The sequence below is a fragment of the Ascaphus truei genome, unplaced genomic scaffold (assembly GCF_040206685.1).
Source record: "Ascaphus truei isolate aAscTru1 unplaced genomic scaffold, aAscTru1.hap1 HAP1_SCAFFOLD_2544, whole genome shotgun sequence".
Classification (NCBI taxonomy): Eukaryota; Metazoa; Chordata; class Amphibia; order Anura; family Ascaphidae; genus Ascaphus; species Ascaphus truei.
The window spans coordinates 2,514-26,729 of NW_027455476.1; the positions used below are offsets into that span (position 1 = coordinate 2,514).

At 67.1% G+C, this 24,216-nt stretch overlaps 1 long non-coding RNA gene across 1 annotated transcript in view; it reads right to left on the bottom strand.

Annotated features, from left to right (window-relative positions):
- Positions 1 to 498: 498 nt before the first annotated feature.
- The window catches only part of LOC142481341 (uncharacterized), a 31,815-nt gene continuing 8,097 nt past the window's right edge, over positions 499 to 24,216 (bottom strand). The window contains exons 2-4 of the long non-coding RNA XR_012795751.1: positions 11,716 to 11,780; positions 1,343 to 1,479; positions 499 to 572 (exon numbers count right to left, since the gene is read on the bottom strand). This is a non-coding gene — a long non-coding RNA (uncharacterized LOC142481341). The remainder of the gene's footprint in view (positions 573 to 1,342; positions 1,480 to 11,715; positions 11,781 to 24,216) is intronic.

Genomic DNA, 24,216 nt, shown 5'->3' on the forward strand with positions numbered 1-24,216 from the left:
AGTGAGACAGTGAGACAGTGACACAGTGACACAGTGACACAGTGACACAGTGACACAGTGACACAGTGACACAGTGACACAGTGACACAGTGACACACACAGTGACACACACAGTGACACACACAGTGACACACACAGTGACACACACACACACACACAGTGACACACACACAGTGACACACACACAGTGACACACACACACAGTGACACACACACACAGTGACACACACACACAGTGACACACACAGTGACACACACACACACAGTGACACACACACACACAGTGACACACACACACACAGTGACACACACACACACACACAGTGACACACACCACACACAGTGACACACACACACAGTGACACACACACACAGTGACACACACACACAGTGACACACACACACAGTGACACACACACACAGTGACACACACACACAGTGACACACACACACAGTGACACACACACACAGTGACACACACACACTGACACACACACACCTGTAGCACAGGACCAATATCTTCCTCGTCTCCTGATCCCAGCCCGTCCTCTGACAGAACCCAACAGGACACCCTAAAACAGGAGAGACCATCAGGTGTGGGAGAACAGCGCCGGGGGGGGGGGGGGGGGGGCCTCAGTGCACCGGGGGGGGGGGGGGGGGGCCTCAGTGCACCGGGGGGGGGGGGGGGGGGCCTCAGTGCACCGGGGGGGGGGGGGGCCTCAGTGCACCGGGGGGGGGGGGGGGGGGTGCTCAGTGCACCTGGGGGGGGGGGCTCAGTGCATGCTCAGTGCACCAGGGGGGGGGGGGGGGGCCTCAGTGCACCGGGGGGGGGGGGGCCTCAGTGCACCGGGGGGGGGGGGGCCTCAGTGCACCGGGGGGGGGGGGGGAGCCTCAGTGCACCAGGGGGGGGGGGAGCCTCAGTGCACCGAGGGGGGAGGCCTCAGTGCACCAGGGGGGGGGGGGCCTCAGTGCACCGGGGGGGGGGGCCTCAGTGCACCGGGGGGGGGGGGGGGGGGGTGGGAAGAGCCTCAGTGCACCGGGGGGGGGGGGAGCCTCAGTGCACCAGGGGGGGCCTCAGTGCACCGGGGGGGGGCCTCATAGCACCAAGGGGGTGGGGGGGGGAGCCTCAGTGCACATGGGGGGGGGGGGAGCCTCAGTGCACATGGGGGGGGGGGGAGCCTCAGTGCGAGGGGTGTCTCGGGGGGGACGGGGGGGGAGCCTCAGTGCACATGGGGGGGGGGGGAGCCTCAGTGCGACGGTGTCTCGGGGGGGGGGGGGGGGGGAGCCTCGGGGGACGGGGGGGAGCCTCAGTGCGAGGTGTCTCGGGGGAGGGGGGTCTCACCGTTGGCCTGCTGCTGCTGCTGTCCCTCGGCGCTGTTTTCCTGGTTAATCTCTTTCATTAAATCCTCGATAGCGAAGGGAGCCTGATCCAGGATCGTCTGGAATATCCCCGAGAGCACCGCCTGCAGCAGGAGAGCGCTGAGAGAGCGGGGGGGGGGGGGGGGGTGAGAGAGCGCCGCCTGCAGCAGGAGAGCGCTGAGAGAGCGGGGGGGAGTGTGAGAGAGCGCCGCCTGCAGCAGGAGAGCGCTGAGAGAGCGGGGGAGAGTGTGAGAGAGCGCCGCCTGCAGCAGGAGAGCGCTGAGAGAGCGGGGGGGGAGAGAGTGTGAGAGAGCGCCGCCTGCAGCAGGAGAGCGCTGAGAGAACGGGGGAGAGAGCGGAGAGCGCCGCCTGCAGCAGGAGAGCGCTGAGAGAGCGGGGGAGAGAGCGTGAGAGCACCGCCTGCAGCAGGAGAGCGCTGAGAGAGCGGGGGGGAGTGTGAGAGAGCGCCGCCTGCAGCAGAGAGAGCGCTGAGAGAGCGGGGAGAGTGTGAGAGAGCGCCGCCTGCAGCAGGAGGAGCGCTGAGAGAGCGGGGGGGAGTGTGAGAGAGCGCCGCCTGCAGCAGGAGAGCGCTGAGAGAGCGGGGGGGAGTGTGAGAGCGCCGCCTGCAGCAGGAGAGCGCTGAGAGAGCGGGGGGGAGAGAGTGTGAGAGAGCGCCGCCTGCAGCAGGAGAGCGCAGAGAGAGCGGGGGGAGAGTGTGAGAGAGCGCCGCCTCCAGCAGGAGAGCGCTGAGAGAGCGGGGGGAGAGAGCGTGAGAGCGCCGCCTGCAGCAGGAGAGGCGCTGAGAGAGCGGGGGAGAGAGCGTGAGAGCACCGCCTGCAGCAGGAGAGCGCTGAGAGAGCGGGGGGGAGTGTGAGCAGCAGAGAGCGCTGAGAGAGCGGGGAGAGAGTGTGAGAGAGCGCCGCCTGCAGCAGGAGAGCGCTGAGAGAGCGGGGGAGAGGTGTGAGAGCACCGCCTGCAGCAGGAGAGCGCTGAGAGAGCGGGGGAGAGAGTGTGAGAGAGCGCCGCCTGCAGCAGGAGAGCGCTGAGAGAGCGGGGGAGAGTGTGAGAGAGCACCGCCTGCAGCAGGGAGAGCGCCGAGAGAGCGGGGGAGAGTGTGAGAGCACCGCCTGCAGCAGGAGAGCGCTGAGAGAGCGGGGGAGAGAGTGTGAGAGGAGGCGCCGCCTGCAGCAGGAGAGCGCTGAGAGAGCGGGGAGAGTGTGAGAGAGCGCCGCCTGCAGCAGGAGAGCGCTGAGAGAGCGGGGGAGAGTGTGAGAGCACCGCCTGCAGCAGGAGAGCGCTGAGAGAGCAGGGGAGAGAGTGTGAGAGAGCGCCGCCTGCAGCAGGAGAGCGCTGAGAGATCGGGGGGGAGTGTGAGAGAGCGCCGCCTGCAGCAGGAGAGCGCTGAGAGAGCGGGGGAGAGTGTGAGAGAGCGCCGCCTGCAGCAAGAGAGCGCTGAGAGAGCGGGGGGGGAGTGTGAGAGAGCGCCGCCTGCAGCAGGAGAGCGCTGAGAGAGCGGGGGGGGAGTGTGAGAGAGCGCCGCCTGCAGCAGGAGAGCGCTGAGAGAGCGGGGGGGAGTGTGAGAGAGCGCCGCCTGCAGCAGGAGAGCGCTGAGAGAGCGGGGGGGAGTGTGAGAGAGCACCGCCTGCAGCAGAGAGAGCGCTGAGAGAGCGGGGGGGAGTGTGAGAGAGCGCCGCCTGCAGCAGGAGAGCGCTGAGGGAGCGGGGGGGAGTGTGAGAGAGCGCCGCCTGCAGCAGGAGAGCGCTGAGAGAGCGGGGGGGAGTGTGAGAGAGCGCCGCCTGCAGCAGGAGAGCGCTGAGAGAGCGGGGGGGGGAGGTGTGAGAGAGCGCCGCCTGCAGCAGGAGAGCGCTGAGAGAGCAGGGGGGGAGTGTGAGAGAGCGCCGCCTGCAGCAGGAGAGCGCTGAGAGAGCGGGGGAGAGTGTGAGAGAGCGGGGGAGAGTGTGAGAGAGCATCGCCTGCAGCAGGAGAGCGCTGAGAGAGCGGGGGAGTGTGAGAGAGCGCCGCCTGCAGCAGGAGAGCGCTGAGAGAGCGGGGGGGAGTGTGAGAGCGCCGCCTGCAGCAGGAGAGCGCTGAGAGAGCAGGGGGGAGTGTGAGCGCCGCCTGCAGCAGGAGAGCGCTGAGAGAGCGGGGGGGAGTGTGAAGAGAGCGCCGCCTGCAGCAGGAGAGCGCTGAGAGAGCGGGGGAGAGTGTGAGAGAGCGGGGGAGAGTGTGAGAGAGCGGGGGAGAGTGTGAGAGAGCACCGCCTGCAGCAGGAGAGCGCTGAGAGAGCGGGGGAGAGTGTGAGAGAGCACCGCCTGCAGCAGGAGAGCGCTTAGAGAGCGGGAGATAGTGTGAGAGAGTGCCGCCTGCAGCAGGAGAGCGCTGAGAGAGCGGGGGGAGGAGCGTGAGAGAGCGCCGCCTGCAGCAGGAGAGCGCTGAGAGAGCAGGGGGGGTGAGAGAGCGCCGCCTGCAGCAGGAGAGCGCTGAGAGAGCGGGGGGAGTGTGAGAGCGCCGCCTGCAGCAGGGAGAGCGCTGAGAGAGCGGGGGGAGAGTGTGAGAGCGCCGCCTGCAGCAGGAGAGCGCTGAGAGAGCGGGGGGGAGTGTGAGAGCGCCGCCTGCAGCAGGAGAGCGCTGAGAGAGCGGGGAGAGTGTGAGAGAGCGCCGCCTGCAGCAGGAGAGCGCTGAGGAGAGCGGGGAGAGTGTGAGAGAGCGCCGCCTGCAGCAGGAGAGCGCTGAGAGAGCGGGGGGGAGAGTGTGAGAGAGCACCGCCTGCAGCAGGAGAGCGCTGAGAGAGCGGGGGGGAGTGTGAGAGCGCCGCCTGCAGCAGGAGAGCGCTGAGAGAGCGGGGAGAGTGTGAGAGAGCGCCGCCTGCAGCAGGAGAGCGCTGAGAGAGCGGGGAGAGTGTGAAGAGAGCGCCGCCTGCAGCAGGAGAGCGCTGAGAGAGCGGGGGAGAGTGTGAGAGAGCACCGCCTGCAGCAGGAGAGCGCTGAGAGAGCGGGGGGGGAGTGTGAGAGAGCGCCGCCTGCAGCAGGAGAGCGCTGAGAGAGCGGGGGGGAGTGTGAGAGAGCGCCGCCTGCAGCAGGAGAGCGCTGAGAGAGCGGGGGGAGAGTGAGAGAGAGCGCCGCCTGCAGCAGGAGAGCGCTGAGAGAGCGGGGGGGAGTCTGAGAGAGCGCCGCCTGCAGCAGGAGAGCGCTCGGAGAGCGGGGGAGAGTGTGAGAGAGCGCCGCCTGCAGCAGGAGAGCGCTGAGAGAGCGGGGGAGAGTGAGAGAGAGCGCCGCTTGCAGCAGGAAAGCGCTGAGAGAGCGGGGGAGAGAGAGAGAGCGCCGCCTGCAGCAGGAGAGCGCTGAGAGAGCGGGGAGAGTGTGAGAGAGCGCCGCCTGCAGCAGGAGAGCGCTGAGAGAGCGGGGGGAGAGTGTGAGAGAGCACCGCCTGCAGCAGGAGAGCACTGAGAGAGCGGGGGGGAGTGTGAGAGAGCGCCGCCTGCAGCAGGAGAGCGCTGAGAGAGCGGGGGAGAGTGTGAGAGAGCGGGGGAGAGTGTGAGAGAGCGGGGGAGAGTGTGAGAGAGCACCGCCTGCAGCAGGAGAGCGCTGAGAGAGCGGGGGAGAGTGTGAGAGAGCACCGCCTGCAGCAGGAGAGCGCTGAGAGAGCGGGAGATAGTGTGAGAGAGTGCCGCCTGCAGCAGGAGAGCGCTGAGAAAGCGGGGGAGAGCGTGAGAGAGCGCGCCGCCTGCAGCAGGAGAGCGCTGAGAGAGCAGGGGGGGAGTGAGAGAGCGCCGCCTGCAGCAGGAGAGCGCTGAGAGAGCGGGGGGAGTGTGAGAGCGCCGCCTGCAGCAGGAGAGCGCTGAGAGAGCGGGGGGGGAGTGTGAGAGCGCCGCCTGCAGCAGGAGCGCTGAGGGGGGGGAGTGTGAGCGCCGCCTGCAGCAGAGAGCGCTGAGAGAGCGGGGAGGTGTGAGAGAGCGCCGCCTGCAGCAGGAGAGCGCTGAGAGAGCGGGGGAGAGTGTGAGAGAGCGCCGCCTGCAGCAGGAGAGCGCTGAGAGAGCGGGGGAGAGTGTGAGAGAGCACCGCCTGCAGCAGAGCGCTGAGAGAGCGGGGGGGAGTGTTAGAGCGCCGCCTGCAGCAGGAGAGCGCTGAGAGAGCGGGGGAGAGTGTGAGAGAGCGCCGCCTGCAGCAGGAGAGCGCTGAGAGAGCGGGGAGAGTGTGAGAGAGCACCGCCTGCAGCAGGAGAGCGCTGAGAGAGCGGGGGGAGTGTGAGAGAGCGCCGCCTGCAGCAGGAGAGCGCTGAGAGAGCGGGGGGGAGTGTGAGAGAGCGCCGCCTGCAGCAGGAGAGCGCTGAGAAGCGGGGGGAGTGTGTGAGAGCGCCGCCTGCAGCAGGAGAGCGCTGAGAGAGCGGGGGAGAGTGTGAGAGAGCACCGCCTGCAGCAGGAGAGCGCTGAGAGCGGGGGAGTGTTAGAGCGCCGCCTGCAGCAGGAGAGCGCTGAGAGAGCGGGGAGAGTGTGAGAGAGCGCCGCCTGGCAGTTGGAGCGAGGAGCGAGAGAGAGCGCTGAGAGAGCTGGGGAGAGTGTGAGAGAGCACGCCTGCAGCAGGAGAGCGCTGAGAGAGCGGGGGGGAGTGTGAGAGAGCGCCGCCTGCAGCAGGAGAGCGCTGAGAGAGCGGGGGGGAGTGTGAGAGAGCGCCGCCTGCAGCAGGGAGAGCGCTGAGAGAGCGGGGGGAGAGTGTGAGAGAGCGCCGCCTGCAGCAGGAGAGCGCTGAGAGAGCGGGGGGGAGTGTGAGAGAGCGCCGCCTGCAGCAGGAGAGCGCTGAGAGAGCGGGGGGAGTGTGAGAGAGCGTCGCCTGCAGCAGGAGAGCGCTGAGAGAGCGGGGGGAGAGTGTGAGAGAGCGCCGCCTGCAGCAGGAGAGCGCTGAGAGAGCGGGGGGGAGTCTGAGAGAGCGCCGCCTGCAGCAGGAGAGCGCTCGGAGAGCGGGGGAGAGTGTGAGAGAGCGCCGCCTGCAGCAGGAGAGCGCTGAGAGAGCGGGGGGGAGTGAGAGAGAGCGCCGCTTGCAGCAGGAGAGCGCTGAGAGAGCGGGGGAGAGAGAGAGAGCGCCGCCTGCAGCAGGAGAGCGCTGAGAGAGCGGGGGAGAGTGTGAGAGAGCGCCGCCTGCAGCAGGAGAGCGCTGAGAGAGCGGGGAGAGTGTGAGAGAGCGCCGCCTGCAGCAGGAGAGCGCTGAGAGAGCGGGGGAGAGTGTGAGAGAGCGCCGCCTGCAGCAGGAGAGCGGGGGAGAGTGTGAGAGAGCGCCGCCTGCAGCAGGAGAGCGCTGAGAGAGCGGGGGAGAGTGTGAGAGAGTGCCGCCTGCAGCAGGAGAGCGCTGAGAGAGCGGGGGAATGTGAGAGAGCGCCGCCTGCAGCAGGAGAGCGCTGGGGAGAGTGTGAGAGAGTGCCGCCTGCAGCAGGAGAGCGCTGAGAGAGCGGGGGGGGAGTGTGAGAGAGCACCGCCTGCAGCAGGAGAGGGCTGAGAGAGCGGGGGGGAGTGTGAGAGAGCGCCGCCTGCAGCAGGAGAGCGCTGAGAGAGCGGGGGGGAGTGTGAGAGAGCGCCGCCTGCAGCAGGAGAGCGCTGAGAGAGCGGGGGAGAGTGTGAGAGAGCGCCACCTGCAGCAGGAGAGCGCTGAGAGCGTGAGAGAGCGCTGCCTGCAGCAGGAGAGCGCTGAGAGAGCGGGGGAGAGTGTGAGAGAGCACCGCCTGCAGCAGGAGAGCGCTGAGAGAGCGGGGGAGAGTGAGAGAGAGCGCCGCCTGCAGCAGGAAAGCGCTGAGAGAGCGGGGGAGAGTGTGAGAGAGCGCCGCCTGCAGCAGGAGAGCGCTGAGAGAGCGGGGGAGAGTGTGAGAGAGCGCCGCCTGCAGCAGGAGAGCGCTGAGAGAGCGGGGGAGAGTGTGAGAGCGCCGCCTGCAGCAGGAGAGCGCTGAGCGAAGCGGGGGAGACTGTGAGAGAGCGCCGCCTGCAGCAGGAGAGCGCTGAGAGAGCGGGGGAGAGTGTGAGAGAGCGCCGCCTGCAGCAGGAGAGCGGGGGAGAGTGTGAGAGAGCGCCGCCTGCAGCAGGAGAGCGCTAAGAGAGCGGGGGAGAGTGTGAGAGAGCGCCACCTGCAGCAGGAGAGCGCTAAGAGAGCGGGGGAGAGTGTGAGATAGAGGGAAGAGTGTGAGAGAGCGGGGGAGAGTGTGAGAGAGCGGGGGGGGGAGAGTGTGAGAGAGCGGGGGGAGAGTGTGAGAGAGCGGGGGGGAGAGTGTGAGAGAGCCCCGCGAGAGCGGGGGAGAGTGTGAGAGCGCCGCACGAGCGGGGGAGGGGAGTGTGTGAAAGAGCGCCGCGAGAGCGGGGGAGAGTGTGAGAGAGCGCCACTTGCAGCAGGAGAGCGCTGAGAGAGCGGGGAAGAGTGTGAGAGAGCGCCGCCTGCAGCAGGAGAGCGCTGAGAGAGCGGGGAGAGTGCGAGACAGCGCCGCCTGCAGGAGAGTATGAGAGAGCCGCCTGCAGCAGGAGAGCGCTGAGAGAGCGGGGGAGAGTGCGAGACAGCGCCGCCTGCAGGAGAGTATGAGAGAGCCGCCTGCAGGAGGAGAGCGCTGAGAGGGGGGGGAAAGAGTGTGTGAGGGGGGGGAGGAAAGAATGTGTGAGGGGGGGGAAAGAATGTGTGAGGGGGGGGGGGGAAGTGTGTGAGGGGGGGGGGGGGAAGTGTGTGGGGGGGGGAAAGAGTGTGGAGGGGGGGAGAAAGAGTGTGTGAGGGGGGGGAAAGTGTGTGAGGGGGGGGGGAAAGAGTGTGTGAGGGGGGGGGAAAGAGTGTGTGAGGGGGGGGGAAAGAGTGTGTGAGGGGGGGGAAAGAGTGTGTGAGGGGGGGGGAAAGAGTGTGTTAGGGGGGGGAAAGTGTGTGAGGGGGGGGGAAGAGTGTGTGAGGGGGGGAAAGAGTGTGTGAGGGGGGGGAAAGAGTGTGTGAGGGGGGGAAAGAGTGTGTGAGGGGGGGAAAGAGTGTGTGAGGGGGGGAAAGAGTGTGTGAGGGGGGGGGGAAGAGTGTGTGAGGGGGGGGGGGGAAAGAGTGTGTGAGGGGGGGGAAAGAGTGTGTGAGGGGGGGGAAAGAGTGTGTGAGGGGGGGGGAAGAGTGTGTGAGGGGGGGGAAGAGTGTGTGTGAGGGGGGGGAAAGAGTGTGTGGGGGGGAAAGAGTGTGTGAGGGGGAGGGGAAAGAGTGTGTGAGGGGGGAGGGGAGAGAGTGTGTGAGGGGGGAGGGTAAAGAGTGTGTGAGGGGGGAGGGGAAAGAGTGTGTTAGGGGGAGGGGAAAGAGTGTGTGAGGGGGGGGGGAAAGTGTGTGAGGGGGGGAAGAGTGTGAGGGGGGGAAGAGTGTGAGGGGGGGAAGAGTGTGAGGGGGGGAAAGAGTGTGAGGGGGGAAAGAGTGTGAGGGGGGGAAAGAGTGTGAGGGGGGAAAGAGTGTGAGGGGGGGAAAGAGTGTGAGGGGGGAAGAGTGTGAGGAGGGGGGGAAGAGTGTGCGGAGGGGGGGAAGAGTGTGAGGAGGGGGGGAAGAGTGTGAGGAGGGGGGGAAGAGTGTGAGGAGGGGGGGAAGAGTGTGAGGAGGGGGGGAAGAGTGTGAGGAGGGGGGGAAGAGTGTGAGGAGGGGGGGAAGAGTGTGAGGAGGGGGGGAAGAGTGTGAGGAGGGGGGGAAGAGTGTGAGGAGGGGGGGAAGAGTGTGAGGAGGGGGGGAAGGTGTGAGAGGGGGGGGGGAAGAGTGTGAGGAGGGGGGGAAGAGTGTGAGGGGGGGAAGAGTGTGAGGGGGGAAGAGTGTGAGGGGGGGAGAGTGTGAGGGGGGGAGAGTGTGAGGGGGGGAGTGTGTGAGGGGGGGAGAGTGTGAGGGGGGGAGAGTGTGAGGGGGGGAGAGTGTGAGGGGGGGAGTGTGAGGGGGGGAGTGTGTGAGGGGGGAGAGTGTGAGGGGGGGAGAGTGTGAGGGGGGGAGAGTGTGAGGGGGGGAGAGTGTGAGGGGGGGAGAGTGTGAGGGGGGGAGAGTGTGAGGGGGGAGAGTGTGAGGGGGGGAGAGTGTGAGGGGGGGGAGAGTGTGAGGGGGGGAGAGTGTGAGGGGGGAGAGTGTGAGGGGGGGGAGAGTGTGAGGGGGGGGAGAGTGTGAGGGGGGGGAGAGTGTGAGGGGGGGTGGAGTGTGTGAGGGGGGTGGAGTGTGTGAGGGGGGTGGAGAGTGTGAGGGGGGTGGAGAGTGTGAGGGGGTGGAGAGTGTGAGGGGTGGAGAGTGTGAGGGGGTGGAGAGTGTGAGGGGGTGGAGAGTGTGAGGGGGTGGAGAGTGTGAGGGGGTGGAGAGTGTGAGGGGGTGGAGAGTGTGGGGGGGGGGGAGTGTGAGGGGGTGGAGAGTGAGGGGGGGAGAGTGTGAGGGGGGAGAGTGTGAGGGGGGGAGAGTGTGAGGGGGGAGAGTGTGAGTGGGGGGGAGAGTGTGAGGGGGGGGAGAGTGTGAGGGGGGGGAGTGTGAGAGGGGGGGGAGAGAGTGTGAGGGGGGGGAGAGTGTGAGGGGGGGAGTGTGAGAGGGGGGGGAGAGAGTGTGAGGGGGAAGTGTGTGAGGGGGGGAAGAGTGTGAGGGGGGGAAGAGTGTGAGGGGGGAAAGAGTGTGAGGGGGGGAAAGAGTGTGAGGGGGGGAAAGAGTGTGAGGGGGGAAAGAGTGTGAGGGGGGAAAGAGTGTGCGGAGGGGGGGAAGAGTGTGCGGAGGGGGGGAAGAGTGTGCGGAGGGGGGGAAGAGTGTGAGGAGGGGGGGAAGAGTGTGAGGAGGGGGGGAAGAGTGTGAGGAGGGGGGGGAAGAGTGTGAGGAGGGGGGGAAGAGTGTGAGGAGGGGGGGAAGAGTGTGAGAGGGGGGGAAGAGTGTGAGGAGGGGGGGAAGAGTGTGAGGAGGGGGGGAAGAGTGTGAGGAGGGGGGAAGAGTGTGAGGAGGGGGGGAAGAGTGTGAGGAGGGGGGGAAGAGTGTGAGGAGGGGGGGAAGAGTGTGAGGAGGGGGGAAGAGTGTGAGGAGGGGGGGAAGAGTGTGAGGAGGGGGGGGAAGAGTGTGAGGAGGGGGGGAAGAGTGTGAGGAGGGGGGGAAGAGTGTGAGGAGGGGGGGAAGAGTGTGAGGAGGGGGGGAAGAGTGTGAGGAGGGGGGGAAGAGTGTGAGGAGGGGGGGAAGAGTGTGAGGAGGGGGGGAAGAGTGTGAGGAGGGGGGGAAGAGTGTGAGGAGGGGGGGAAGAGTGTGAGGAGGGGGGGAAGAGTGTGAGGGGGGGAAGAGTGTGAGGGGGGAAGAGTGTGAGGGGGGAGAGTGTGAGGGGGGGAGAGTGTGAGGGGGGGAGAGTGTGAGGGGGGGAGAGTGTGAGGGGGGGAGAGTGTGAGGGGGGGAGTGTGAGGGGGGGGAGTGTGTGAGGGGGGAGAGTGTGAGGGGGGGGAGAGTGTGAGGGGGGGAGAGTGTGAGGGGGGAGAGTGTGAGGGGGGAGAGTGTGAGGGGGGGGAGAGTGTGAGGGGGGAGAGTGTGAGGGGGAGAGTGTGAGGGGGGGGAGAGTGTGAGGGGGGGGAGAGTGTGAGGGGGGGAGAGTGTGAGGGGGGGAGAGTGTGAGGGGGGGTGGAGAGTGTGAGGGGGGTGGAGTGTGTGAGGGGGGTGGAGAGTGTGAGGGGGGTGGAGAGTGTGAGGGGGTGGAGAGTGTGAGGGGGTGGAGAGTGTGAGGGGGTGGAGAGTGTGAGGGGGTGGAGAGTGTGAGGGGGTGGAGAGTGTGAGGGGGTGGAGAGTGTGAGGGGGTGGAGAGTGTGAGGGGGTGGAGAGTGTGAGGGGGTGGAGAGTGTGAGGGGGGAGAGTGTGAGGGGGTGGAGAGTGTGGGGGGGGGAGGGGGTGGAGAGTGTGGGGGGGGGGGGGAGTGTGAGGGGGTGGAGAGTGAGGGGGGGAGAGTGTGAGGGGGGAGTGTGAGGGGGGGGGGAGAGTGTGAGGGGGGGAGAGTGTGAGTGGGGGGGAGAGTGTGAGGGGGGGGAGAGTGTGAGGGGGGGGAGTGTGAGAGGGGGGGGAGTGTGAGAGGGGGGGGAGAGTGTGAGGGGGGGGAGAGTGTGAGGGGGGGGAGAGAGTGTGAGGGGGGGAGAGAGTGTGAGGGGGGGAGAGAGTGTGAGGGGGGGAGAGCGTGTGAGGGGGGGAGAGTGTGTGAGGGGGGGAGAGAGTGTGAGGGGGGAGAGTGTGAGGGGGGGAGAGTGTGAGGGGGGGAGAGTGTGAGGGGGGGAGAGTGTGAGGGGGGGAGAGTGTGAGGGGGGGAGAGTGTGAGGGGGGGGAGAGTGTGAGGGGGGGGAAGAGTGTGAGGGGGGGGATAAGTGTGAGGGGGGGGAGAGGGGAAGAGGGGAAGACCGCCCCCAGACTCACGTACTCTTTAGTTTTTGCCGCGATCTTGCTGAACGGCTCAATCAGCTTCAGGTTGAGATCCGCGGGGAGCTGAGAGAGGGGGAGAATGGGGGCGGGGGGCTGTCAGGGATGGGAGAGAGGGGGAGAATGGGGGCGGGGGGCTGTCAGGGATGGGAGCGGAGAGAGGGGGAGAATGGGGGCGGGGGGCTGTCAGGGATGGGAGCGGAGAGAGGGGAGAATGGGGGCGGGGGGCTGTCAGGGATGGGAGGGGAGAGAGGGGGAGAATGGGGGCGGGGGGCTGTCAGGGACGGGAGCTGAGAGAGGGGGCGGGGGGCTGTCAGGGACGGGAGCTGAGAGAGGGGGAGAATGGGGGCGGGGGGCTGTCAGGGATGGGAGCGGGGAGAGAGAGGGAGAATGGGGGCGGGGGGCTGTCAGGGATGGGAGAGAGGGGGAGAATGGGGGGCTGTCAGGGATGGGAGAGGGGGAGAATGGGGGCGGGGGGCTGTTGGGGATGGGAGAGAGGGGGAGAATGGGGGCGGGGGGCTGTCAGGGATGGGAGAGAGGGGGAGAATGGGGGCGGGGGGCTGTCAGGGATGGGAGAGAGGGGGAGAATGGGGGCGGGGGGCTGTCAGGGATGGGCGCTGAGAGAGGGGGAGAATGGGGGCGGGGGGCTGTCAGGGATGGAGCGGAGAGAGGGGGAGAATGGGGGCGGGGGCTGTCAGGGATGGGAGAGAGGGGGAGAATGGGGGCGGGGGGCTGTCAGGGATGGGAGAGAGGGGGAGAATGGGGGCGGGGGGCTGTCAGGGATGGGAGAGAGGGGGAGAATGGGGGCGGGGGGCTGTCAGGGATGGGAGGGGAGAGAGGGGGAGAATGGGGCGGGGGGCTGTCAGGGATGGGAGAGAGGGGGAGAATGGGGGCGGGGGGCTGTCAGGGATGGGAGCGGAGAGAGGGGGAGAAAGGGGGCGGGGGGCTGTCAGGGATGGGAGGGGAGAGAGGGGGAGAAAGGGGGCGGGGGGCTGTCAGGGATGGAGGGGAGAGAGGGGGAGAATGGGGGCGGGGGGCTGTCAGGGATGGGAGGGGAGAGAGGGGGAGAATGGGGGCGGGGGGCTGTCAGGGATGGGAGCGGAGAGAGGGAGAGAATGGGGGCGGGGGGCTGTCAGGGATGGGAGGGGAGAGAGGGGGAGAATGGGGGCGGGGGGCTGTCACGGCTGGGTGTTGAGTGAGGGGGAGAATGGGGGGGGGGGGTATGTCACGGCTGGGTGTTGAGTGAGAGTGTGTCACAGCCGGATGCTATGGGGGGGAGGAGGGTCACAGCCGGATGCTATGGGGGGAGGGGGGGTCACAGCCGGATGCTATGGGGGGGAGGGGGGTCACAGCCGGATGCTATGGGGGGAGGGGGGGGTCACAGCCGGATGCTATGGGGGGGAGGGGGGTCACAGCCGGATGCTATGGGGGGGAGGGGGGTCACAGCCGGATGCTATGGGGGGAGGGGGGTCACAGCCGGATGCTATGGGGGGGAGGGGGGTCACAGCCGGATGCTATGGGGGGGAGGTTCACAGCCGGAAGCTATGGGGGGGAGGGGGGTCACAGCCGGAAGCTATGGGGGGGAGGGGGGTCACAGCCGGAAGCTATGGGGGGGAGGTTCAAAGCCGGAAGCTATGGGGGGGAGGGGGGTCACAGCCGGATGCTATGGGGGGGAGGGGGGTTCACAGCCGGATGCTATGGGGGGGAGGTTCACAGCCGGAAGCTATGGGGGGGAGGGGGGTCACAGCCGGATGCTATGGGGGGGAGGGGGGTCATAGCCGGATGCTATGGGGGGAGGGGGGGGGTTTCACAGCCGGATGCTATGGGGGGAGGGGGGGGGTCACAGCCGGATGCTATGGGGGGGAGGGGGGTCACAGCCGGATGCTATGGGGGGGAGGGGGGTCACAGCCGGATGCTATGGGGGGGAGGGGGTCACAGCCGGATGCTATGGGGGGGAGGGGGGTCACAGCCGGATGCTATGGGGGGGAGGGGGGTCACAGGCGGATGCTATGGGGGGAGGGGGGGTCACAGCCAGATGCTATGGGGGGAGGGGGAGGGTCACAGCAGGGCACCGAGGTCTTACTAGTGAGAAGGGATCCCAATGCCAAAAGTCAGGGTCCCCGATTTGAGTTTAGGGGAAGAGGGTTCAGTGGCCGGGCTCAGACTGTCAACGGGGGGAGGTTCAGTGGCCGGGCTCAGACTGTCAGCGGGGGGAGGTTCAGTGGCCGGCTCAGACTGTCAGCGGGGGGAGGCTCAGACTGTCAGCGGGGGGAGGTTCAGTGGTCGGGCTCAGACTGTCAGCGGGGGAGGTTCAGTGGTCGGGCTCAGACTGTCAGCGGGGGGAGGTTCAGTGGTCGGGCTCAGACTGTCAGCGGGGGGAGGTTCAGTGGTCGGGCTCAGACTGTCAGCGGGGGGAGGTTCAGTGGTCGGGCTCAGACTGTCAGCGGGGGGAGGTCCAGTGGTCGGCTCAGACTGTCAGTGGGGGGGAGGTTCAGTGGTCGGGCTCAGACTGTCAGCGGGGGGAGGTTCAGTGGTCGGGCTCAGACTGTCAGCGGGGGGGTTCAGTGGTCGGGCTCAGACTGTCAGCGGGGGGAGGCTCAGTGGTCAGGCTCAGACTGTCAGCGGGGGGAGGTTCAGTGGTCGGGCTCAGACTGTCAGCGGGGGGAGGTTCAGTGGTCGGGCTCAGACTGTCAGCGGTGGGGGTTCAGTGGTCGGGTTCAGACTGTCAGCGGGGGGAGGTTCAGTGGTCGGGCTCAGACTGTCAGCGGGGGGAGGTTCAGTGGTCGGGCTCAGACTGTCAGCGGGGGAGTTCAGTGGTCGGGTTCAGACTGTCAGCGGGGGGGTTCAGTGGTCGGGTTCAGACTGTCAGCGGGGGGAGGTTCAGTGGTCGGGCTCAGACTGTCAGCGGGGGAGGTTCAGACTGTCAGCGGGGGAGGTTCAGACTGTCAGCGGGGGGAGGTTCAGACTGTCAGCGGGGGAGGTTCAGACTGTCAGCGGGGGGAGGTTCAGACTGTCAGCGGGGGGAGGTTCAGACTGTCAGCGGGGGGAGGTTCAGACTGTCAGCGGGGGGAGGTTCAGACTGTCAGCGGGGGGAGGTTCAGACTGTCAGCGGGGGAGGTTCAGACTGTCAGCGGGGGGAGGTTCAGACTGTCAGCGGGGGAGGGTCAGACTGTCAGCGGGGGGGTTCAGTGGCCGGGCTCAGACTGTCAGCGGGGGGGGGGGGCTAAGTGGTCGGGCTCAGACTGTCAGCGGGGGGAGGTTCAGTGGTCGGGCTCAGACTGTCAGCGGGGGAGGTTCAGTGGTCGGGCTCAGACTGTCAGCGGGGGGAGGTTCAGTGGTCAGGCTCAGACTGTCAGCGGGGGGAGGTTCAGTGGTCGGGCTCAGACTGTCAGCGGGGGGAGGTTCAGACTGTCAGCGGGGGGAGGTTCAGACTGTCAGCGGGGGGAGGTTCAGACTGTCAGCGGGGGGAGGTTCAGACTGTCAGCGGGGGGAGGTTCAGACTGTCAGCGGGGGGAGGTTCAGACTGTCAGCGGGGGGAGGTTCAGACTGTCAGCGGGGGGAGGTTCAGACTGTCAGCGGGGGGAGGTTCAGACTGTCAGCGGGGGGAGGTTCAGACTGTCAGCGGGGGGGTTCAGTGGCCGGGCTCAGACTGTCAGCGGGGGGGGCTAAGTGGTCGGGCTCAGACTGTCAGCGGGGGGAGGTTCAGCGGGGGGAGGCTCAGACTGTCAGCGGGGGGAGGTTCAGTGGTCAGGCTCAGACTGTCAGCGGGGGGAGGTTCAGACTGTCAGCGGGGGGAGGGTTCAGACTGTCAGCGGGGGGAGGTTCAGACTGTCAGCGGGGGGAGGTTCAGACTGTCAGCGGGGGGAGGTTCAGACTGTCAGCGGGGGGAGGTTCAGACTGTCAGCGGGGGGAGGTTCAGACTGTCAGCGGGGGGAGGGTCAGACTGTCAGCGGGGGGGTTCAGTGGCCGGGCTCAGACTGTCAGCGGGGGGGGGGGGGCTAAGTGGTCGGGCTCAGACTGTCAGCGGGGGGAGGCTCAGACTGTCAGCGGGGGGAGGTTCAGTGGTCGGGCTCAGACTGTCAGCGGGGGGAGGTTCAGTGGTCGGGCTCAGACTGTCAGCGGGGGGAGGTTCAGTGTCGGGCTCAGACTGTCAGCGGGGGAGGTTCAGTGGTCGGGCTCAGACTGTCAGCGGGGGGAGGTTCAGACTGTCAGCGGGGGGAGGTTCAGACTGTCAGCGGGGGGAGGTTCAGACTGTCAGCGGGGGGAGGTTCAGACTGTCAGCGGGGGGAGGTTCAGACTGTCAGCGGGGGGAGGTTCAGACTGTCAGCGGGGAGAGGTTCAGACTGTCAGCGGGGGGAGGTTCAGACTGTCAGGGGGGGAGGTTCAGACTGTCAGCGGGGGGAGGTTCAGACTGTCAGCGGGGGGAGGTTCAGACTGTCAGCGGGGGGAGGTTCAGACTGTCAGCGGGGGGGTTCAGTGGCCGGGCTCAGACTGTCAGCGGGGGGGGCTAAGTGGTCGGGCTCAGACTGTCAGCGGGGGGAGGTTCAGCGGGGGGAGGCTCAGACTGTCAGCGGGGGAGGTTCAGTGGTCAGGCTCAGACTGTCAGCGGGGGAGGTTCAGACTGTCAGCGGGGGAGGTTCAGACTGTCAGCGGGGGGAGGTTCAGACTGTCAGCGGGGGGAGGTTCAGACTGTCAGCGGGGGGAGGTTCAGACTGTCAGCGGGGGGAGGTTCAGACTGTCAGCGGGGGGAGGTTCAGACTGTCAGCGGGGGGAGGTTCAGACTGTCAGCGGGGGGAGGTTCAGACTGTCAGCGGGGGAGGTTCAGACTGTCAGCGGGGGAGGTTCAGACTGTCAGCGGGGGGAGGTTCAGACTGTCAGCGGGGGGAGGTTCAGACTGTCAGCGGGGGGAGGTTCAGACTGTCAGCGGGGGGAGGTTCAGACTGTCAGCGGGGGGAGGTTCAGACTGTCAGCGGGGGGAGGTTCAGACTGTCAGCGGGGGGAGGGTCAGACTGTCAGCGGGGGGAGGTTCAGACTGTCAGCGGGGGGAGGTTCAGACTGTCAGCGGGGGGAGGTTCAGACTGTCAGCGGGGGGAGGGTCAGACTGTCAGCGGGGGGGTTCAGTGGCCGGGCTCAGACTGTCAGCGGGGGGGCTAAGTGGTCGGGCTCAGACTGTCAGCGGGGGGAGGCTCAGACTGTCAGCGGGGGGAGGTTCAGTGGTCGGGCTCAGACTGTCAGCGGGGGGAGGTTCAGTGGTCGGGCTCAGACTGTCAGCGGGGGGAGGTTCAGTGGTCGGGCTCAGACTGTCAGCGGGGGGAGGTTCAGTGGTCGGGCTCAGACTGTCAGCGGGGGGAGGTCCAGTGGTCGGGCTCAGACTGTCAGCGGGGGGAGGTTCAGTGGTCGGGCTCAGACTGTCAGCGGTGGGGTTCAGTGGTCGGGTTCAGACTGTCAGCGGGGGGAGGTTCAGTGGTCGGGCTCAGACTGTCAGCGGGGGGAGGTTCAGTGGTCGGGCTCAGACTGTCAACGGGGGGGTTCAGTGGTCGGGTTCAGACTGTCAGCGGGGGGAGGTTCAGTGGTCGGGCTCAGACTGTCAGCGGGGGGAGGTTCAGTGGTCGGGCTCAGACTGTCAGCGGGGGAGTTCAGTGGTCGGGCTCAGACTGTCAGCGGGGGGAGGTTCAGTGGTCGGGCTCAGACTGTCAGCGGGGGGAGGTTCAGTGGTCGGGCTCAGACTGTCAGCGGGGGGAGGTTCAGTGGTCGGGCTCAGACTGTCAGCGGGGGGGAGGTTCAGTGGTCGGGCTCAGACTGTCAGCGGGGGAGGTCCAGTGGTCGGGCTCAGACTGTCAGCGGGGGGAGGTTCAGTGGTCGGGCTCAGACTGTCAGCGGTGGGGTTCAGTGGTCGGGTTCAGACTGTCAGCGGGGGGAGGTTCAGTGGTCGGGCTCAGACTGTCAGCGGGGGGAGGTTCAGTGGTCGGGCTCAGACTGTCAACGGGGGGGTTCAGTGGTCGGGTTCAGACTGTCAGCGGGGGGAGGTTCAGTGGTCGGGCTCAGACTGTCAGCGGGGGGAGGTTCAGTGGCCGGGCTCAGACTGTCAGCGGGGGGAGGTTCAGTGGTCGGGCTCAGACTGTCAGCGGGGGGAGGTTCAGTGGTCGGGCTCAGACTGTCAGCGGGGGAGGTTCAGTGGTCAGGCTCAGACTGTCAGCGGGGGGAGGTTCAGTGGTCGGGCCCAGACTGTCAGCGGGGGGAGGTTCAGACTGTCAGCGGGGGAGGTTCAGACTGTCAGCGGGGGGAGGTTCAGACTGTCAGCGGGGGGAGGTTCAGACTGTCAGCGGGGGAGGTTCAGATTGTCAGCGGGGGGAGGTTCAGACTGTCAGCGGGGGGAGGTTCAGACTGTCAGCGGGGGGAGGTTCAGACTGTCAGCGGGGGGAGGTTCAGACTGTCAGCGGGGGGAGGTTCAGACTGTCAGCGGGGGGGTTCAGTGGCCGGGCTCAGACTGTCAGCGGGGGGGGCTAAGTGGTCGGGCTCAGACTGTCAGCGGGGGGAGGTTCAGCGGGGGGAGGCTCAGACTGTCAGCGGGGGGAGGTTCAGTGGTCAGGCTCAGACTGTCAGCGGGGGGAGGTTCAGACTGTCAGCGGGGGGAGGTTCAGACTGTCAGCGGGGGGAGGTTCAGACTGTCAGCGGGGGGAGGTTCAGACTGTCAGCGGGGGGAGGTTCAGACTGTCAGCGGGGGGAGGTTCAGACTGTCAGCGGGGGGAGGGTCAGACTGTCAGCGGGGGGGTTCAGTGGCCGGGCTCAGACTGTCAGCGGGGGGGGGGGGGGCTAAGTGGTCGGGCTCAGACTGTCAGCGGGGGGAGGCTCAGACTGTCAGTGGGGGGAGGTTCAGTGGTCGGGCTCAGACTGTCAGCGGGGGGAGGTTCAGTGGTCGGGCTCAGACTGTCAGCGGGGGGAGGTTCAGTGGTCGGGCTCAGACTGTCAGCGGGGGGAGGTTCAGTGGTCGGGCTCAGACTGTCAGCGGGGGGAGGTTCAGACTGTCAGCGGGGGGAGGTTCAGACTGTCAGCGGGGGGAGGTTCAGACTGTCAGCGGGGGGAGGTTCAGACTGTCAGCGGGGGGAGGTTCAGACTGTCAGCGGGGGGAGGTTCAGACTGTCAGCGGGGGGAGGTTCAGACTGTCAGCGGGGGGAGGTTCAGACTGTCAGCGGGGAGAGGTTCAGACTGTCAGCGGGGGGAGGTTCAGACTGTCAGCGGGGGGAGGTTCAGACTGTCAGCGGGGGGAGGTTCAGACTGTCAGCGGGGGGGTTCAGTGGCCGGGCTCAGACTGTCAGCGGGGGGGGCTAAGTGGTCGGGCTCAGACTGTCAGCGGGGGGAGGTTCAGCGGGGGGAGGCTCAGACTGTCAGCGGGGGGAGGTTCAGACTGTCAGCGGGGGGAGGTTCAGACTGTCAGCGGGGGGAGGTTCAGACTGTCAGCGGGGGGAGGTTCAGACTGTCAGCGGGGGGAGGTTCAGACTGTCAGCGGGGGGGAGGTTCAGACTGTCAGCGGGGGGAGGTTCAGACTGTCAGCGGGGGGAGGTTCAGACTGTCAGCGGGGGGAGGTTCAGACTGTCAGCGGGGGGAGGTTCAGACTGTCAGCGGGGGGAGGTTCAGACTGTCAGCGGGGGGAGGTTCAGACTGTCAGCGGGGGGAGGTTCAGACTGTCAGCGGGGGGAGGGTCAGACTGTCAGCGGGGGGGTTCAGTGGCCGGGCTCAGACTGTCAGCGGGGGGAGGCTCAGACTGTCAGCGGGGGGAGGTTCAGTGGTCGGGCTCAGACTGTCAGCGGGGGGAGGTTCAGTGGTCGGGCTCAGACTGTCAGCGGGGGGAGGTTCAGTGGTCGGGCTCAGACTGTCAGCGGGGGGAGGTTCAGTGGTCGGGCTCAGACTGTCAGCGGGGGGAGGTTCAGACTGTCAGCGGGGGGAGGTTCAGACTGTCAGCGGGGGGAGGTTCAGACTGTCAGCGGGGAGAGGTTCAGATTGTCAGCGGGGGGAGGTTCAGACTGTCAGCGGGGGGAGGTTCAGACTGTCAGCGGGGGGAGGTTCAGACTGTCAGCGGGGGGAGGTTCAGACTGTCAGCGGGGGGAGGTTCAGACTGTCAGCGGGGGGGTTCAGTGGCCGGGCTCAGACTGTCAGCGGGGGGGGCTAAGTGGTCGGGCTCAGACTGTCAGCGGGGGGAGGTTCAGCGGGGGGAGGCTCAGACTGTCAGCGGGGGGAGGTTCAGTGGTCAGGCTCAGACTGTCAGCGGGGGGAGGTTCAGACTGTCAGCGGGGGGAGGTTCAGACTGTCAGCGGGGGGAGGTTCAGACTGTCAGCGGGGGGAGGTTCAGACTGTCAGCGGGGGGAGGTTCAGACTGTCAGCGGGGGGAGGTTCAGACTGTCAGCGGGGGGAGGTTCAGACTGTCAGCGAGGGGAGGTTCAGACTGTCAGCGGGGGGAGGTTCAGACTGTCAGCGGGGGGAGGGTCAGACTGTCAGCGGGGGGGTTCAGTGGCCGGGCTCAGACTGTCAGCGGGGGGGGGGGGGGCTAAGTGGTCGGGCTCAGACTGTCAGCGGGGGGAGGCTCAGACTGTCAGCGGGGGGAGGTTCAGTGGTCGGGCTCAGACTGTCAGCGGGGGGAGGTTCAGTGGTCGGGCTCAGACTGTCAGCGGGGGGAGGTTCAGTGGTCGGGCTCAGACTGTCAGCGGGGGGAGGTCCAGTGGTCGGGCTCAGACTGTCAGCGGGGGGAGGTTCAGTGGTCGGGCTCAGACTGTCAGCGGGGGGAGGTTCAGTGGTCGGGCTCAGACTGTCAGCGGGGGGGAGGTTCAGTGGTCGGGCTCAGACTGTCAGCGGGGGGAGGTCCAGTGGTCGGGCTCAGACTGTCAGCGGGGGGAGGTTCAGTGGTCGGGCTCAGACTGTCAGCGGTGGGGTTCAGTGGTCGGGTTCAGACTGTCAGCGGGGGGAGGTTCAGTGGTCGGGCTCAGACTGTCAGCGGGGGGAGGTTCAGTGGTCGGGCTCAGACGGTCAACGGGGGGGTTCAGTGGTCGGGTTCAGACTGTCAGCGGGGGGAGGTTCAGTGGTCGGGCTCAGACTGTCAGCGGGGGGAGGTTCAGTGGTCGGGCTCAGACTGTCAGCGGGGGGAGGTTCAGTGGTCGGGCTCAGACTGTCAGCGGGGGGAGGTTCAGTGGTCGGGCTCAGACTGTCAGCGGGGGGAGGTTCAGTGGTCGGGCTCGACTGTCAGCGGGGGGAGGTTCAGTGGTCGGGCTCAGACTGTCAGCGGGGGGAGGTTCAGTGGTCGGGCTCAGACTGTCAGCGGGGGGAGGTCCAGTGGTCGGGCTCAGACTGTCAGCGGTGGGGTTCAGTGGTCGGGTTCAGACTGTCAGCGGGGGGAGGTTCAGTGGTCGGGCTCAGACTGTCAGCGGGGGGAGGTTCAGTGGTCGGGCTCAGACTGTCAACGGGGGGGTTCAGTGGTCGGGTTCAGACTGTCAGCGGGGGGAGGTTCAGTGGTCGGGCTCAGACTGTCAGCGGGGGGAGGTTCAGTGGTCGGGCTCAGACTGTCAGCGGGGGGAGGTTCAGTGGTCGGGCTCAGACTGTCAGCGGGGGGAGGTTCAGTGGTCGGGCTCAGACTGTCAGCGGGGGGAGGTTCAGACTGTCAGCGGGGGGCGGTTCAGACTGTCAGCGGGGGAGGTTCAGACTGTCAGCGGGGGGAGGTTCAGACTGTCAGCGGGGGGAGGTTCAGACTGTCAGCGGGGGGAGGTTCAGACTGTCAGCGGGGGGAGGTTCAGACTGTCAGCAGGGGGAGGTTCAGACTGTCAGCGGGGGGAGGTTCAGACTGTCAGCGGGGGGAGGTTCAGACTGTCAGCGGGGGGAGGTTCAGACTGTCAGCGGGGGGAGGGTCAGACTGTCAGCGGGGGGGTTCAGTGACCGGGCTCAGACTGTCAGCGGGGGGGGGGGGGGCTAAGTGGTCGGGCTCAGACTGTCAGCGGGGGGAGGCTCAGACTGTCAGCGGGGGGAGGTTCAGTGGTCGGGCTCAGACTGTCAGCGGGGGGAGGTTCAGTGGTCGGGCTCAGACTGTCAGCGGGGGGAGGTTCAGACTGTCAGCGGGGGGAGGTTCAGACTGTCAGCGGGGGGAGGTTCAGACTGTCAGCGGGGGGAGGTTCAGACTGTCAGCGGGGGGGAGGTTCAGACTGTCAGCGGGGGGAGGTTCAGACTGTCAGCGGGGGAGGTTCAGACTGTCAGCGGGGGGAGGTTCAGACTGTCAGCGGGGGAGGTTCAGACTGTCAGCGGGGGGAGGTTCAGACTGTCAGCGGGGGGAGGTTCAGACTGTCAGCGGGGGGGTTCAGTGGCCGGGCTCAGACTGTCAGCGGGGGGAGGTTCAGCGGGGGAGGCTCAGACTGTCAGCGGGGGGAGGTTCAGTGGTCGGGCTGACTGTCAGCGGGGGGAGGTTCAGACTGTCAGCGGGGGAAGGTTCAGACTGTCAGCGGGGGGAGGTTCAGACTGGTCAGCGGGGGGAGGTTCAGACTGTCAGCGGGGGGAGGTTCAGACTGTCAGCGGGGGAGGTTCAGACTGTCAGCGGGGGGAGGTTCAGACTGTCAGCGGGGGGAGGTTCAGACTGTCAGCGGGGGGAGGTTCAGACTGTCAGCGGGGGGAGGTTCAGACTGTCAGCGGGGGGAGGTTCAGACTGTCAGCGGGGGGTTCAGTGGCCGGGCTCAGACTGTCAGCGGGGGGGGCTAAGTGGTCGGGCTCAGACTGTCAGCGGGGGGAGGTTCAGCGGGGGGAGGCTCAGACTGTCAGCGGGGGGAGGTTCAGTGGTCGGGCTCAGACTGTCAGCGGGGGAGGTTCAGACTGTCAGCGGGGGGAGGTTCAGACTGTCAGCGGGGGGAGGTTCAGACTGTCAGCGGGGGGAGGTTCAGACTGTCAGCGGGGGGAGGTTCAGGACTGTCAGCGGGGGAGGTTCAGACTGTCAGCGGGGGGGTTCAGTGGCCGGGCTCAGACTGTCAGCACGGGGGGGGGGGCTAAGTGGTCGGGCTCAGACTGTCAGCGGGGGGAGGCTCAGACTGTCAGCGGGGGGAGGTTCAGTGGTCGGGCTCAGACTGTCAGCGGGGGGAGGTTCAGTGGTCGGGCTCAGACTGTCAGCGGGGGGAGGTTCAGTGGTCGGGCTCAGACTGTCAGCGGGGGGAGGTTCAGTGGTCGGGCTCAGACTGTCAGCGGGGGGAGGTTCAGTGGTCGGGCTCAGACTGTCAGCGGGGGGAGGTCCAGTGGTCGGGCTCAGACTGTCAGCGGGGGGAGGTTCAGTGGTCGGGCTCAGACTGTCAGCGGTGGGGTTCAGTGGTCGGGTTCAGACTGTCAGCGGGGGGAGGTTCAGTGGTCGGGCTCAGACTGTCAGCGGCGGAGGTTCAGTGGTCGGGCTCAGACTGTCAACGGGGGGGTTCAGTGGTCGGGTTCAGACTGTCAGCTGGGGGAGGTTCAGTGGTCGGGCTCAGACTGTCAGCGGGGGGAGGTTCAGTGGTCGGGCTCAGACTGTCAGCGGGGGGAGGTTCAGTGGTCGGGCTCAGACTGTCAGCGGGGGGAGGTTCAGACTGTCAGCGGGGGGAGGTTCAGACTGTCAGCGGGGGGAGGTTCAGACTGTCAGCGGGGGGAGGTTCAGACTGTCAGCGGGGGGAGGTTCAGACTGTCAGCGGGGGAGGTTCAGACTGTCAGCGGGGGGAGGTTCAGACTGTCAGCGGGGGGAGGTTCAGACTGTCAGCGAGGGGAGGTTCAGACTGTCAGCGGGGGGAGGTTCAGACTGTCAGCGGGGGAGGTTCAGACTGTCAGCGGGGGGAGGGTCAGACTGTCAGCGGGGGGGTTCAGTGGCCGGGCTCAGACTGTCAGCGGGGGGGGGGGGGGGCTAAGTGGTCGGGCTCAGACTGTCAGCGGGGGGAGGTTCAGTGGTCGGGCACAGACTGTCAGCGGGGGGAGGTTCAGTGGTCGGGCTCAGACTGTCAGCGGGGGAGGTCCAGTGGTCGGGCTCAGACTGTCAGCGGGGGAGGTTCAGTGGTCGGGCTCAGACTGTCAGCGGGGGGAGGTTCAGTGGTCGGCTCAGACTGTCAGCGGGGGGAGGTTCAGTGGTCGGGCTCAGACTGTCAGCGGGGGGAGGTCCAGTGGTCGGGCTCAGACTGTCAGCGGGGGGAGGTTCAGTGGTCGGGCTCAGACTGTCAGCGGTGGGGTTCAGTGGTCGGGTTCAGACTGTCAGCGGGGGAGGTTCAGTGGTCGGGCTCAGACTGTCAGCGGGGGAGGTTCAGTGGTCGGGCTCAGACGGTCAACGGGGGGGTTCAGTGGTCGGGTTCAGACTGTCAGCGGGGGGAGGTTCAGTGGTCGGGCTCAGACTGTCAGCGGGGGGAGGTTCAGTGGTCGGGCTCAGACTGTCAGCGGGGGGAGGTTCAGTGGTCGGGCTCAGACTGTCAGCGGGGGAGGTTCAGTGGTCGGGCTCAGACTGTCAGCGGGGGGAGGTTCAGTGGTCGGGCTCAGA